Raw genomic sequence first — 14,680 nt, 5'->3', positions numbered from 1 at the left:
ACAACCTTGGGTGCTTTCTCTAGGGTCACTCCTTCCAGTGCTGTGGCATGACAACTCTTTACTCAGAACTGGCCAGCAGATGACCGTTGCTTGTGACATTTTGTCTTAAAGGTCTTTTTGTGCTGTCTAACACCTGGTTGATCTCTCCCTCATAGCGCTTCAGTTCGCAGTGTTATCTTGGAGTTTTCTGTTCTTTCAAAATCTGGTTGCATCAGCCTCCAGCGCCATCACTCTGTACAAATGCATGTGTCCGCGAGTTGCGTAGTACCGTTAAGTGATACTTTCATTATTTTAAAATGCTTTAATGGAACTGAGGATGCGCTTTAGCTCCACATACACCAAACCTCGATTCTGCACTTCGACAGAGGCACATGTGGCTCGGCCAAGCAGTTTGCTGGCCCGCGGAAAGCTCTCTAGGAGAGCACTGTCAATCTTCAGGTTAATTATCCCCCATCTCGCCACCAGTTTTAGTATCCTACCCAGCCCAGGTACTTGACAATGACATCACCACACATGAAGCTAGTATAACACGTCTTTTTTTCTTCTGCGTGTAATCACAAATTCAATATTCTAAATCTGCATTCAATTCACTCCAGTCTAATGCTTACATCACAGTTCTACAGAGTCCAACAGGAGCCACAAAAGGTCAGTCATTACATGCTCACATGAACCTTACGCATTTTTTCATTTTGTATAAGAAGCTATTTGAATTGTTGTGAAATTTATTTTTCAACAATCGTTTATGTAGTGTCATTTGTGATGAATGGTCTGTATATTGTACTATATGTTTATATTTGTAATGTGTTTTGGACTGCAGACGAAGAGACCAAAGTAAGGACAATGCACTAAGCGATATTTGGAAGTTTGTGGGATTTTTAAAAACATCCCCACATCACTGTTAGCATCTCACTAACATGCAGTTTCTCCCATGAGGTCGTCACGTGCTGAAAAATGCAATGTGTCCCTTGACACAAAGTATACAAAGAATTGAACAAACTAATGCTTTGCTTGTGTGGGCAAATAGGCGTGGTGGAGCTTAGTGAAAATATTTAAATTACGTTTGAAGCGAAGAGGACTGGAACCGCCCAAAAGGCTCATCTGTTAAACTGCCTAGCAACTACAGTACGCAGTTAGCTAGTTTTATGATTAGCTAAAGTGGGGAGCAAACCTGTTAAGGCAAACACTCTACAAGCACTAATGTTGGTTAGTGGGACTCCGAGACAATACCAATAAATAGTGAGACAAACTGCATCTGTATGGGAAAAATGATCAGAAAAGTACTCGCCTATTACGGTGGGCGGGCATAGGGAGGGTTAAAAAATAAAAAACGAGAAAATAAAAAATAAAAATTCACCTTCCCGGCAGCACCCTCTCTGTTGTTTTTACACTACGGCAGAAACAGGAAGCACCAAGGCTTCCAGAGTCCTCTAGCCAATCACGACGCACGCTGATAGCAGCATCATGATTGGTCTGAGCGCTGTGAATCGGTGCTCAGATTGGGACTGGGTGCCTGGACATGTTCCTCTCCAGGCTGTGCATAGCAGCCTGGTGAGGAACATGTACAGTGCGCATGAATGTTTGGTTGGCCCGAGATGGCCGGCCAAGCAGTTATGAGCACTAGAGGAGTGCTACTCCCCTGCTCTTTGGGCAACGCAGCCCAGCCACACCCTGCACCCGGAGATTCCCTAGCGAAAAATAAAATGATAATAATCTGGCGTTATCATTTTCTTGTGGGGCAAAACTCCTCCGTCCTTCGCGGAGAAACAGCCACTGAACCACTGGCTCCCCCACATGACTGAAGTTGTAGTCAAACACCCACTCACTCGACAGGCTCTGTACACTATAGGGGATGGACATGACATTATCTGGGCTGGGGATGCTCGTTTTGCCACAAATTCATCTCTAGACTGATTCATCCTAAATAGCATCCAAAGTATACTTCGTTCACAGATACCTTCTTATCCCATTGCTCCTGATGATTTTACTCCACACTTCTTCCTCATCACTGGTGCAGGTGGTGAACACTTTATCTGTAAGCTTTATCATAAATGCCTGGACCTGGTGGCTGCTGCGTGGGGCTTGGAGTGCAGAACTGCAAATCCATTGTCGAATGGCATCTGGTACTACTGCTGCCTACAGACCAAACTGGTCTCCCCTAATCACAAGCCCAAACTGCTGCACTTAAAATTCCTCAGACGTGCAGACGTTACCCGCAAATTCCTGGCTAAGGTGGACCCTTCCCGCTCGTCCGCATGCCCCAAGTGCAAGGCTGATGAGGCAGGCTTATTTCACTTAGCGTGGACATGCCCCCACGTCCACAATTTGTGGCTTGACATCTTTACACAGCTCTCTCAGATGCTGGAAGCATGGCTCGTTTCGGTGCCCCTGCTTGCACTGTTGGGTTATGTTCACAACGTCCCTAAACAGTCTCGGCACTTTGTGGTGCTGGCGCTGCTGCTCATGAGGAGGGAGATTGCGCTGTGCTGGGTTGGGTTGGTGCCGCTGCCTCGCAGCAGCGGGCTGGCTCAAGAGCCTCATTTTCTGTAATACAACAGCTTGCTAGCTTCATGCGCAGATGCAGCCCCCGCTTCCCATCCACGAAATATTTGGCAGCCTCTCCATGCCTACCTGAGGCATCTGACTCGCAAGACTGACTTGCTCGGACAGCCGCACATAACCCCCTGCCCACACACGCTTTTTCTCATGGTTGTGGGCTGCTCCTAGGGCTCTTGGTGGCGCACCTTAGTGTCCCTCCAGACACCACTGGTCCCCTCTACACATATGCTCTCCTATACTGCTCTATGTTCTCAACTCCTTCTTTTTCAACACTGTGATCAGGGTGGCTCCTCAGCTTTCAACTTAACATGGCGAATGATCATTCTGCTTTGCAGTTCACTATGGAGTTGTACTTGTATACTGTGCATTATGTCACGGACTGTGGTGGTGTTTTTTGTGGATATATTTTTTTAAAGGGCAAAAAAAAAACCATGCCTGCAGGCCCATTACCAGTAGCCTGGTTGTGCAGGTTGAAACTGCAAATTGGACCTGCCAAAATAACCCCTTTCCTTTAAAACAATTATATAAAATAAAGAGTTTGGAGCATATGTGGAATAATCACCATGTTCATGAGATGTCATCACAATATTATTAAAACTTAAGACTTACAAAACTGAACCTCTTGAAGAGTTGAAATAAGGTGCATGAGCTGCAGTTTGTAACACTTCCTGCAGGCTTATTGATATGAATCCTCTATCTGAATGCCATTTGGTTGTTTCTCTAACCTTGACAACGCTTGCGTCCGCATGAATACGTTACTTTGCTGGTCATGTTCACACGCTGTTGGAAAGTTTAATACCGTCCGAGTCTGTCCTCGCTGCAAACGTAAATGATTGCTCAGAAAGCTGGGCTTTGCATGGGAAAAAGGCCCAGGGGCGAATAAAGATTTACAGGTATGCATGAACTAAATACAGAAATGGTTTAATATGGTGACTTTGTTCTATAATATAGTAGTGAGGAACAGGGCTTATTTTTTATGATGTGACGAGCACATGCGTTGGGAACGGGATGGTAGATTTATAAATTAGAATATATGGCCATGTGGAGGTTGCTGAAATGGAGAATTTGTATGTTTAAACAAGCATTGGAAATGCAATAGGTCTCGCATTAGAAAAGTTGGAGCGATTGGTTTTGTAAATGACAATTTCTTTTTTAATGTGTTGGTATTGAAAATAGCCAAATTAATAGCTTTGTCATTTACAATGCCAATACTTTAAACTTTTTCAACTGTGACACCTATAGCATTTGTAATGCAACATGTTTTGTATGTACGTGACTTAGATGTATTCATCTAATAAATACAAATGGCTTTTAATTTTTTTAAATAATTAATATTGAAATAAAAGTTCTTGTAATTTATAATAGCAATAGCTTAAACTATTGTAAATAACTTTTGTGCCTAAAATATGTGCCAGTCACACAGGTGCCCTTACATATCTATGCCCACTCTATGCAAAGGGCTAGGTGTCCTATGAAAAATACAATGTTAGGTCGTGTGTTAGACACACAACTGGACATCTGCGCCGAGGATTTGCACGCAGATATTAGAAAAAAATGATATAACCTCTGCTTCTCTCAAACCCAATGCGCACAATGTTGTAGGGGGTGGACGTTTTAAAACAGCCTTGGAGCAAAGACGAGCACACCGACATCACTGAGGTTTCTGTGTGTCCTCGGTATTAGGTGAAGTGTGAAAGCCTCTATTCTTCCGTTCAGGAAGGAGGAGGAGGCAACAGCTGTAGCCAAATAGAGGGAGCAAGCATTAGCAAATGTAACAAACATTTGCAATGCAATACGTCTTGTATTTGTTTGACTTAACTATTGAAAATCGCGTAACATGCTGTAAAATAAAGCGGGCGCCCAGCTCTTTAAATAGAGTCCATGGTGAAAAGTGATGTGGGGAAACTGGGGGCCGGAAAGGGCGGCCGTGGAAGGTGGGAGGGGGAGTAGGAGAGTGGTGCAGGCGGGGGGCGGGGAGCGGAGCCTTTGAAGAGGCAAATGGTCGCTGAGCAGGCATTGAAGAAAAAAATAATCCGCACAACAAACATGCTGTTGTTACACTCCATGGTCCATGCGTGGAGCTGCACAGCGTTTGCAGGCATGGTGCAACAGGCGGGGGCGAGGGAGGGGAGACGAGGGTGCTCTGCAGGGGTGATGGGACCTGGTGTAGAGAAGGCGAGCAGACGACTGTGGGGGGCGGAGGGAAGAGAGGGCAGTGGAGACTGGGGTGGCGACAGGGAGATGCATGCACGTGCATTGGGTGATAAGTTGCTTTCAAGCAAGTGTTTATTGTCTAACGTTTTTATGTACATTAACACACAGTCAATAAACGACAAGTGACTGCAGCTGGCTGGGCACATATGATGAGGCTTCTATGCGGGTAAAAAAGGCTTTTATGGCCTGGAAAGGACACGCACGGATTCCAAAGGCCGCCTGAGAAACTCTTTTTGGCCAGAAATGGTGAAAGCGTCTGTATCTCCCGTCAAAGTGAAATAAACACGAGTGCTAAAAGTCTCAGCTTTTTCCCTCTAAACATGTCCTCCTGAATAATATGATTTCTGTGCTGTTTCTTAGGCAGGCTAAAAGAAACATATTTCAATAAAAGCTGCCACATAATCTGAGCCCCGGCACCTATCCCGCCACAAATTAAGCTTCATAAAAGCAGATGCAACCCACACTGTAAAAGCGGCACTAGCTCAGCCAACAAAAAACAAGTCTACTCCAGCTTCACCAAAGGGGAATTGTCTACATGACAAAGTTGAGAAACGTTTACATTATTCCCTGTATTTTGCCCCTGTGCACTTACCTATCCTTGCACGTTCTTCTTGTTTACAAATACAAGCACATTTGTTTGCTGTAATGCTTTCTCTTGGGGTGCTGGGATGTAGTTGAACGTGGAAAACATACAAATAAAATACCCTTTATCCGAATCATAAAACGCGACTTTTTCTTCATTTATCACCCTTCTCCCCCAGTCAGATGCAATAGCTCAAGCTCGGGCAAATGCAAAACCTGTTGCATTTGCGAGACTTAAAGCTATTGTTTTTTAAAACATAAAAGCAGGGGGCGTGACCATATCTAAAGCGATCCGCCCGTGTTGTAAATATAAAAAAAGGGTGACATGCTAACACAAAGCGGTGCGCCTGTGCACAATAATTCAAAAATAATGCTTAAAGTGGGCTCGAATAAGTGATTGATTGTGGAAATGAAAATGGAAAACCTGGGGAGAAGTGATAATGATTGATAGTGAACTTGAAAACCTTTGTGAGATGTGGTGATGACTGATTGTGAACTGGAAAGCTTGGCGAGTTGGGATGATGAGTGATAATGAGGACACGGGAGGGTGGTGGAGGCAAAGAGGGAGCGTCATTAAGGATTAAGGTGCGATCTGTAGAGAGAGAAGGAGAGGAGAGAACAGGATAGCAGGGGGGAGAGGGGGGGCGGATACAATGGCACCAGTGAGGAAGAGGAGGCGGGCAGGGGAAGAGGGTAATCAGAGAGGCATGCAGGTAATTAAAGAGGCAGGTCGTAATAAGAGGCTAGAAAAGGAAATAGGCTGACTAAGCATCAGCGGGTAGAAAGTAACTACTGAGTTGGAAGGAAAAGGCAAAGCGGCAAAAGGACGCGAGAGGCAGGAAAGATTTACAAAAAAAAAAGGAAACTGGGCACAGTGCTAGCTAGGCAGCGTGGAGCAGGAGCAAATTAATGAAAATAAAACCCATGATAGCGGGCATCGCGGTAGGCAGCGTGATGCCCGAGCACAATCATTTAAAAAAAAAAACAAGTGAAAGCGGGATGTAAGTAGGGGGGAGGAGAAGTCTGGGCAGGCAGGATGACTCAGGGGAGGGGGCGGAGCGGGGCAGAGCGGCATGTGGGTGTGAAGAAGCCGGGCCTTTGAAGTGAAGCTAAGCTTCACTTCAAAGGTGTCGGAGGAATGCGGGCGGCTGTGCACGCGCTTTTAAGCTCAATGAACATGCGCATTGAGCTTAAAAGTCACGGGCACTGCAAGGAATCGCCACGATTCCTTGCAAGTTAGATAAAGAGTCGATGAGCCCCTATAGTCTCGCTTGCTCGATGCGCATGCGCATCGACAGGCGAGACCTAAAAAACAAAAACAATCAGGATTAGGTTTCTGCCACAGCTGGAGTAGAGTCGGCATGTAGAATAGCGTGGCTACAAATTGCTCGGAGTTAAACTGAAATCAAACAATTATAATGGACAAAATACTGCTCCTCACTTAATAAAGATGTGTAGAACAGTAACTGTGAGGATATGGAAACCATACCTTTAGCACATGAGAGCAAAGATATCAAATAAGAACACTGATCATCATTTTAACGGTCAATTATTACTTTTATAGTATCAACTATGAAATTAGTATTGTGATACATGGTATCAAAGCAAAATGATTGTTTCATGCAAAACCTTATAGCCCAATAACACCCACCCTGCACCCTAAGGCCAATACTTGCATTTCCTTTGTATTTCGGGCAGGTTAACACACTCATTTTACTTCTTCATCTTTAACTGGTGTAACAGAAGAGTGCACGGTTTTAACTCCACCACCAGGATTTTGTTGATGAAATGATCCAGATGAGACAGTTCTGCGGCATGTAGAAATGAATATGGACTCCTAAATGTTACTGTCTTCTCCCATATCAGCTTCAGGAATGAACCTCGTCAATACAGCACATTGTATGTAGAGTTAAGTATGAGATTCATTTCAGCTGCATGTAACATATGTGCAGTGGTAAACCCCGCTACCTCGCTCACTCCCTATTTTTCCCACCAGTGCACCCTCCTCTAAGAACTCCGATTTAAAGCAAAACAATTTTACGTTTACTTATTTTGGACACAGAAACCTCTAAGCCGTCATACCTCATTTTCTCACTCCCCCCCTCACTCCCCCGCCCCGTCTCACACTTTGCAGGGACCTAGCCCTCTCAAACCACCGCCTCTCAAGCTTCCCTTGCTTGAGCTGCAGGGACTGAGGCTCCTGTGGGCCATCAATGTTCAAAGTGGGGCCTACTCAGTGCTTGTATTCTTCCCTACACAAACTTCAGAAACCAGCTCTGGAGTTTTCCGTCCTCATTGTGTAATGCCATACAGGTGAAGGGAGCACCTTGCTCTTTCCTCAAAGTTCCTCGCACCCTCTCTCACCCATTTCAAAGACATCCTAGTTTGCAGGAATATCAATTATCCGAATTATTACAGAAACAAGGAAGAAAGGTAATTTCAACTTGAGCTCACCACTCCGCACAGTGGAGGGCTATGTTCAGAATGACCAACATTAACCGGTTTATTCGGTCATGCTACCACAAGCCCAGTGTGATCAGTATAGAGTCATTACAAGCCCCGTGAAGGCAGGCATAGGGTTGCCAGAGGACATGAGAATCAGGGGCTCTTCAGAACCTCCCAGGAGCTAGACGTTTTCTCAGAACCGCAAACAGCAGCTTAAAAATTACGGCGTTACCTACACACAGAAAAAAATCCTATTTATTGAAATCACTGCAACTATCCAAATAAATGTTTTAAAATATTGACCCTAAGCACATATTTATATTCTAAATAATACTTATGCCATATAAATTGAAATCCTCGAAGTAAAACAACCGATGTGATAACAGAATTCCTTTCATACGTACAATAACGGTAACTAAAAATGACAAAGCTGTTGAGAGAAAACTATTTTACCAATACAAATGAATGCTAGCACAGAGATGGTATGATTCAACACACTTAATTAACTTGCATTTTACGCATCAGCAAGCGCATGATTTTATGCAAACCTCCCTTTCATTATTTTATATATATCAGGCGCACTAAATGTGCGGTTATTGATTTCACGATGACAGCCAGGAATCCATACAGCCATTACCAAAACGAAAACACACAGCCTTCCCATGGGATCAGTAACCAAGCAGCAAGCAGACAGATTCTCAAAAGACAATTAAGTAAACTCCAGCTGGACAGAATTCAAGGTCGTCCTCGCCTGAAGAGCACACAAACAGAATACGATCAATTCACAGCTTAGGAATCTACCTCCACAACCACCTGGACTATCAATAGACTATAAGAACATGTTTAAAGCAATAGCGTTGTACCGTAACAATTAGCCACAGACCCCCTTTCCACTTCTTGAGTGTCCAAGAACAGAAGCACTGACAAAGACAAGCGGTCTTTTTTTTTTTTAATACAATGCAAAGCTTCTGTGTGCTGAGCATGAAGATGTGTTTTTGTAGAGATGATTAAGATTCCAAGCACTTAAGTAACGTGGCCACCTGCTAAGAGTCATATCTGATCAAAAGCAGTACGTGCTCACTTCACCATTTGTTTTGAAAGGCTAGCAGTCTCCTTTCCACTAACAGTATATCCATTGCCTCAAGAACATACAATTATGGTTTGCCAAGAACATTTTGTTACTATTTACCTTCCTTACTAACTCAGATAACACCAAGTACTCAAAAAGAACCGTAACTCGTTGGGAGGCAGGCAAAAGCTAGGCAACTGGTTAAAGGTCTCAAGAGCGCGCCCAATTCACAGTTGAAAGACAGATTTCAAGCTTAGGAGTCCTAGGACACTTTTCAATTGTGAACAAGCATTTACAATGCAACGGTTTCGCCTTTGTAAAAGTTAGAGCTATTGGCATTGTAAATGACAAATTTTGTATTTATGTGTTGGTTTTGAAAGCAGATAAATAAATGGCATTGTCATTTACATTGCCATTAGCTTAATCTCACAAATGCGAGACCTATTGCATTTGCACACACAGACAGAGCACCACACACAGACAGGCAACACACACACACACACAGAGCAACACACACACACAGACCGAGCAACACACACACACAGACCGAGCAACACACACACACAGACACAGACCGAGCAACACACACACACACACACAGACCGAGCAACACACACAGACTGACATTTACAATGCAACGGTTTCGCCTTTGTAAAAGTTTGAGCTATTGGCATTGTAAATGACAAATTTTGTATTTATGTGTTGGTTTTGAAAGCAGTTAAATAAATGGCATTGTCATTTACAATGCCAATAGCTTAATCTCTCACAAATGCGAGACCTATTGCATTTGCACACACACACACAGAGCCACACCCAGAGACAGAGCCACAGACAAAGCCACACCCACACAGAGCAACACACACAGACAGAGCAAAACACACAGACAGAGCAACACACACAGACAGAGCAACACACACAGACAGAGCAACACACACACAGCCGTCCGTAGGAGGGCATGTTTTGAGCCCCCGATCATCGCCCCTGTGCGCTCTCTGCAGACCTGCTACCTCGCTATGGTAGAGCCTCCCTAGGGTTAGGGGAGGGGGGGCTTTTCCAAATAATGTGTGTGTGGACAATGGCCCATATCCACGGCACAGACTGTTGTGTAGAAATAGCGTGTTTGTTACTTTACCACAGATTTGTTACTTTACCACAGATTTTGGCTCTTTTGCTAATTTTTGAACATCTTTTAAAGTTTCCAGAAAACCATCAAAATATGAGAAATGACAGACGAAGGAGGAGCAGCCACGGTGGCAGCTATTATCTTAAACTAGCAACGCTATAGCACGGACTGAGGTACTCAATTAACTTTAATAGTAGCTGAATTTGCAAGTCTACGCAATGGGCACCTTTAGCAGCAAAGCCAGCGTGAAATGGACCCTAAAGCAAACAAGAAAAAAATGGGACACCTCCCCTTTGGTTGTACTGCGTAATGGGGGTCCTCAGTCACCCGAGTTCCAGTATCACTGCTCAGCTTGCACTAATGGCAGCTATACCCCTGGGCACATACACAGTATGTGGTAGGAGGAACGCTACCAAGCCCAACTCCATCAGCCTCCCAGTGACTCAATTCCCTATTATTAAATGCAGCAGAATGACGAGCAGATCTCTCTTCCAATGGCTAGCCTCCATTTATGGAGCTAGCCAATGGAAAGAGAGGGCGGAACAAAGCCACACAGTGTAAGTCATTAGATTTCGCCTGCGTGAAAGGCTGCTTGCGCAGCTTTCGACAGGCGAAACCTAAAAACGCCACCACCATGTAGGTGCTGCATCCAAACTGCCTGCAAGCCGGTGGTGTAAAATAAAACAATGCCCCCACCAGCAAAAATGTGATGGGGGACCCCGAGTCTCCCATACCTTACGGATATACCTTGGGCTCAATGGGAGTCCCCTTTAAGGGTGGCCCTCCCCACCCCCTTAAGCTTCTCTAGTGGGTGGAGAAACAAAGAATGATTATACCAGAGAGAGAGAGTTGAGTGCTCTGGTCGTTCACCGCTAGAGATCAGAGTAGTAATTGGTCTCTAGGATGAGTAAAGATGCCCTCCAGCCTCCACTTGAACGCAGGGGTGTATAGTTTGCGGGGTGACATGAAATACTTTACCGCAGGTAAGTGTTGTATATTCTTCCTTGGCCAAAGTAGGGATGACGGCTACTGGGTTTTTAGCCAGACCCTTTAATACTTGGCCACTGCGCCTTTCTTGGTGGACCACCTCGCACCAGCACTGCTCTATGAGAAGTTATGTGTTAAGACTGGTTGCGGTCTACAAAAGCAGGTCTCTTAACCTTCCACTTTCTCTAGGCTCTTACCTTGGGGTCTTTCTCATAGTAGTACTGCTGGGTGCGGATCCACCTCCCTACCAGGTGATCGCGCACAGTGTGGGCTAGGGCGAAGTAGTAGTCGCGGGGGGTGGCTACGTTGCGGTCTTCACCAAGGTGAAATGCAGGTGCTGGTTGAAGTTCTTCTTCAGGTCGGTCACATTCTCCACACCTGCCAGGCCGCGCACGCTGATTTGCTTGCGCTTCTCTTGGTCAGTCAGAGGCCGCTACATGGTGCTGGAGAGGGGAGGACACGGAGGCAGAGATAAACCGACTGCGGCGGAGGCACTAAAAGCTGACAACCGAGACAGGGAGCGAAGGGGGTCTAAAGAATACCCCCGGCCCAGCAAGCCCTGTCCAATTACAGCACAGGCTGCTGCAGGCAGGAAACTCTAACAAATCAGCACTAAGCCCCGCCCACAACCACCCGGGTCAGACACAGCCCTGCGAGCAGCAAGTCCAGACAAAAAACAGATGTTCCTTGGACACTGCCCCGCCAATCATGGTCTAGCTTCACCGCAGGACTCCCTAACCAATGACAGCCCATTGTGAGTCCTACTGGAGGCCAATGGAGGCTTCGCACGGAAAACAGTCAGGATATTACACAACAGAATACACATAAATCGCTGATGAGCACGACATTACAGCTTGCCATATCTGGCTGCTCAAATGTGTGCTGCATCTAGACGGGGATGCAATAATCAATAACAGTTGTGGTTAAGTGATATCAGCAAATACTCGCCGTAAAGCGCTTCAACGCCTCGCCAGGGGTAGCAAACGCTGTATAAATCCAATTACAATTCAGTAGAAGTCGCCCCCGCACTAATGCACACACGCATTCTTGTCCGAATTATAACACACAAGAAAAAAATATATCATTTCTTCAGTCTATGCACACTAATAGCCAGTTTTCACTTTTTTCATCGCTTCACTATCAAAACCATGCCGTTTCCGAACATTTTTGCTGCTGTCGCTATTAAATAAAGTCGCTTGGGCAAAGGGGAAGCTTTTGCCGGAGACACGGACGGCGGGAGGGGGGGTGGGAATGGACAGCGGGGGGGGGGGAGGGGGCGTGAACGGGCACACATGGACAGCAGGAGGGGGGTCGGTAACGGGCACACGGACAGGATAGCAAGCACTCACCAAGGGCGACTTCTTCCGGCGGAATGACCCAAAAAAAAACTCCCCCCCCCAACAAAAAAAAAAACACGCCCACAGCCGCATGACGTAGAGAAAAGCCTAAAAATCGCCAGAACGCCCACGAATCTGCTCGCAGAAGGACGAGCAGATCTCTCTTCCAATGGCTAGCCTCCATTTATGGAGCTAGCCAATGGAACAGAGAGGCGGTGACCAAGCCACATTACTGTTCTCATTAGATTTGCAGCTTTCGACAGGCGAAACCTAAAAACGGCATCAGTATCAACAAGACAAAGAGTGACAGCATGTTATAAACCAATGGGGAAGGATGCCTGGAGAGAACGGAAAAGGAGGATCACACATTTACAATTTGGGAAGGTTTCAAAACCAGACCAAAACTGAGATTAATTAAGAATATTGTTAACACTATTAGGCATAGGTAAAATGTATTTTCTCCAAAGTATGTTTGGTATGCCTGTAGCATGTAGCACTGCTGCAGTCATGCAGTTTTGGGTTCTTTTTAGTACTCTTAGCACCAGATTGTTTCCGAATGAAACAAAGGACAGGCGTCTCCCAATGCCAATAGATGTCTTTCTTAAAGATAAGATGCGTACCTAATACAGTCCACTAGGCAGTCAAATGTTCTGACCACTATCTAAGTATTAGACCAAAACAAATAAATATGTTTCAGGAGAGAATGCATCCGTGGTATTTTAAACTTTTTTTAAAAGGCCGACCATCCAAAACAATACAATTTATTTTAGATCTTTAAAAAAAAAAAAACTGTGCTGGAAAAAATATCAAACCTATTCAATACAAACTATGAAAACAAAAATCACTTTTTGTTCAAATATCCAACTCACTCGCCACACATTCTCTCTCTTCCCCTACTGGAGCAGCACAGACATATACGCTGAGACAGCGACATGCTTAGAAAGGCTTCAAGAAAGGCCTTATCTAAACAGGAATCTATAATGAATCAATCATTTTTCTATTTCTAAACCAAATTAGTAAATCGGTTTCATCTTGTACACTATTGTTTCACCCCAAAGCAAGGTTTAATTACAACCTTCATCAGAACACTAAATACCTAATACTTGCTATACAAGACAATTTTTAACCATCAAGATTTTGTAGTTCGAGATCAAAATAGATGGTAGCTGAAGAGAGAGATCTACAAAGACAACAACATACCTTAAAACACCTTATTACACTCGCCCCTTCACTATATTTTTGGCTTTATGATTGTTATCGCCTGAAGACTATTGTCATAGAGTTTTAGTTTCTTTCTGTGGTTCTGAAGCAAGTACATCTATTTCATGTATACAAGATACCAGCTCAGCAAGCTTTTTGTACACCTGGAGCTTGCAGAACTGCCAACATCACAATGTTTCTGAATGTCTTGTGCAGGAGGTACCATTTTTATTTATACCTGAAACAGGAACTGTCCTGGATTCCTATATACAGCCACCAAGCAATAATATTACCCTTATGCTGTTTCCGTACACCTTGTCCAAGTTACAATGTTGCGGTTACATTGTTTCTGTACTTTAGTCAGACAGTGCATATTATATGTACATTCAGTGCTAGAGGAGAAGGTATTGCTAGTGGCAAACCTTTACTGTATATCTTGTTCAATTAGGACTGTGTTCCTTTTATCGGGGTTTCGTGTGGCATCACAATGACAGGCTAGGTTGGCGGGGGAGTGATGTCTTGCAAAACCACAATGCCCATTCAACAGATCCTCCTTTTTCAGTTAAAGACTAGTTGAATGGACCCCTCAAAAGGGTGGATAAGTAGGTACCTTTTAAGAGGATTCAATGGGGGGTTTTGAGAGACTGTATAGAGAACACTTGCCCCTTTTAGGGCGACCACAGGATGGAACAGCTTTTTGCACATCTCTTCTCAAAGTGAAAATGATGGAAACCATTTCTGGGCAAGGTTGTCATGGCCCATGTTCTGCAGTCTGGCAGCAGCAACTAATGATCCAAAGTATAAAAGGCCATAGACCGGTCCTAGAGGACTAGGGCTCCTCCCCTACCCTACCCAATTTTTCAGAGATTGTCCAAATTGAGGTACTACCAGTTTTGTGATGTGGCCCGATCTGAGGCTGGCTTGTGGATGGTGTAATATTTTTCTTGTATCAGTAAAAGCGTATAGCAGAGTGTGTCTAATTAGAGAATACAAAGGTGAAGGCCACAGACCGATAGATTTATACCACAGGTGGGAAGTTCTAACATATTGACTATCTCCCAAAATACACCACCTGATACAGTGCACATCGTTATCCCCGTGAGTTAGCCAGCTGCAAAAATTAAATACCTTAAACTTTTCCCTAGACAAAGTTTTTGGTGAATATGC

The 14,680-nt window shown here is 44.6% G+C and overlaps 1 protein-coding gene across 2 annotated transcripts in view; it reads right to left on the bottom strand.

Moving 5' to 3' along the window:
* EPS15 (epidermal growth factor receptor pathway substrate 15) overlaps positions 1-14,680 on the bottom strand; it is an 883,486-nt gene that overhangs the window by 435,657 nt on the left and 433,149 nt on the right. The gene's annotated exons all lie outside the window — the stretch shown is intronic.

The sequence above is a fragment of the Lissotriton helveticus genome, chromosome 1_2 (assembly GCF_964261635.1).
Source record: "Lissotriton helveticus chromosome 1_2, aLisHel1.1, whole genome shotgun sequence".
NCBI lineage: Eukaryota > Metazoa > Chordata > Amphibia > Caudata > Salamandridae > Lissotriton > Lissotriton helveticus.
The sequence above is the reverse complement of the archived record's forward strand: the minus strand, read 5'-3'. Positions and strand labels throughout refer to the sequence as shown.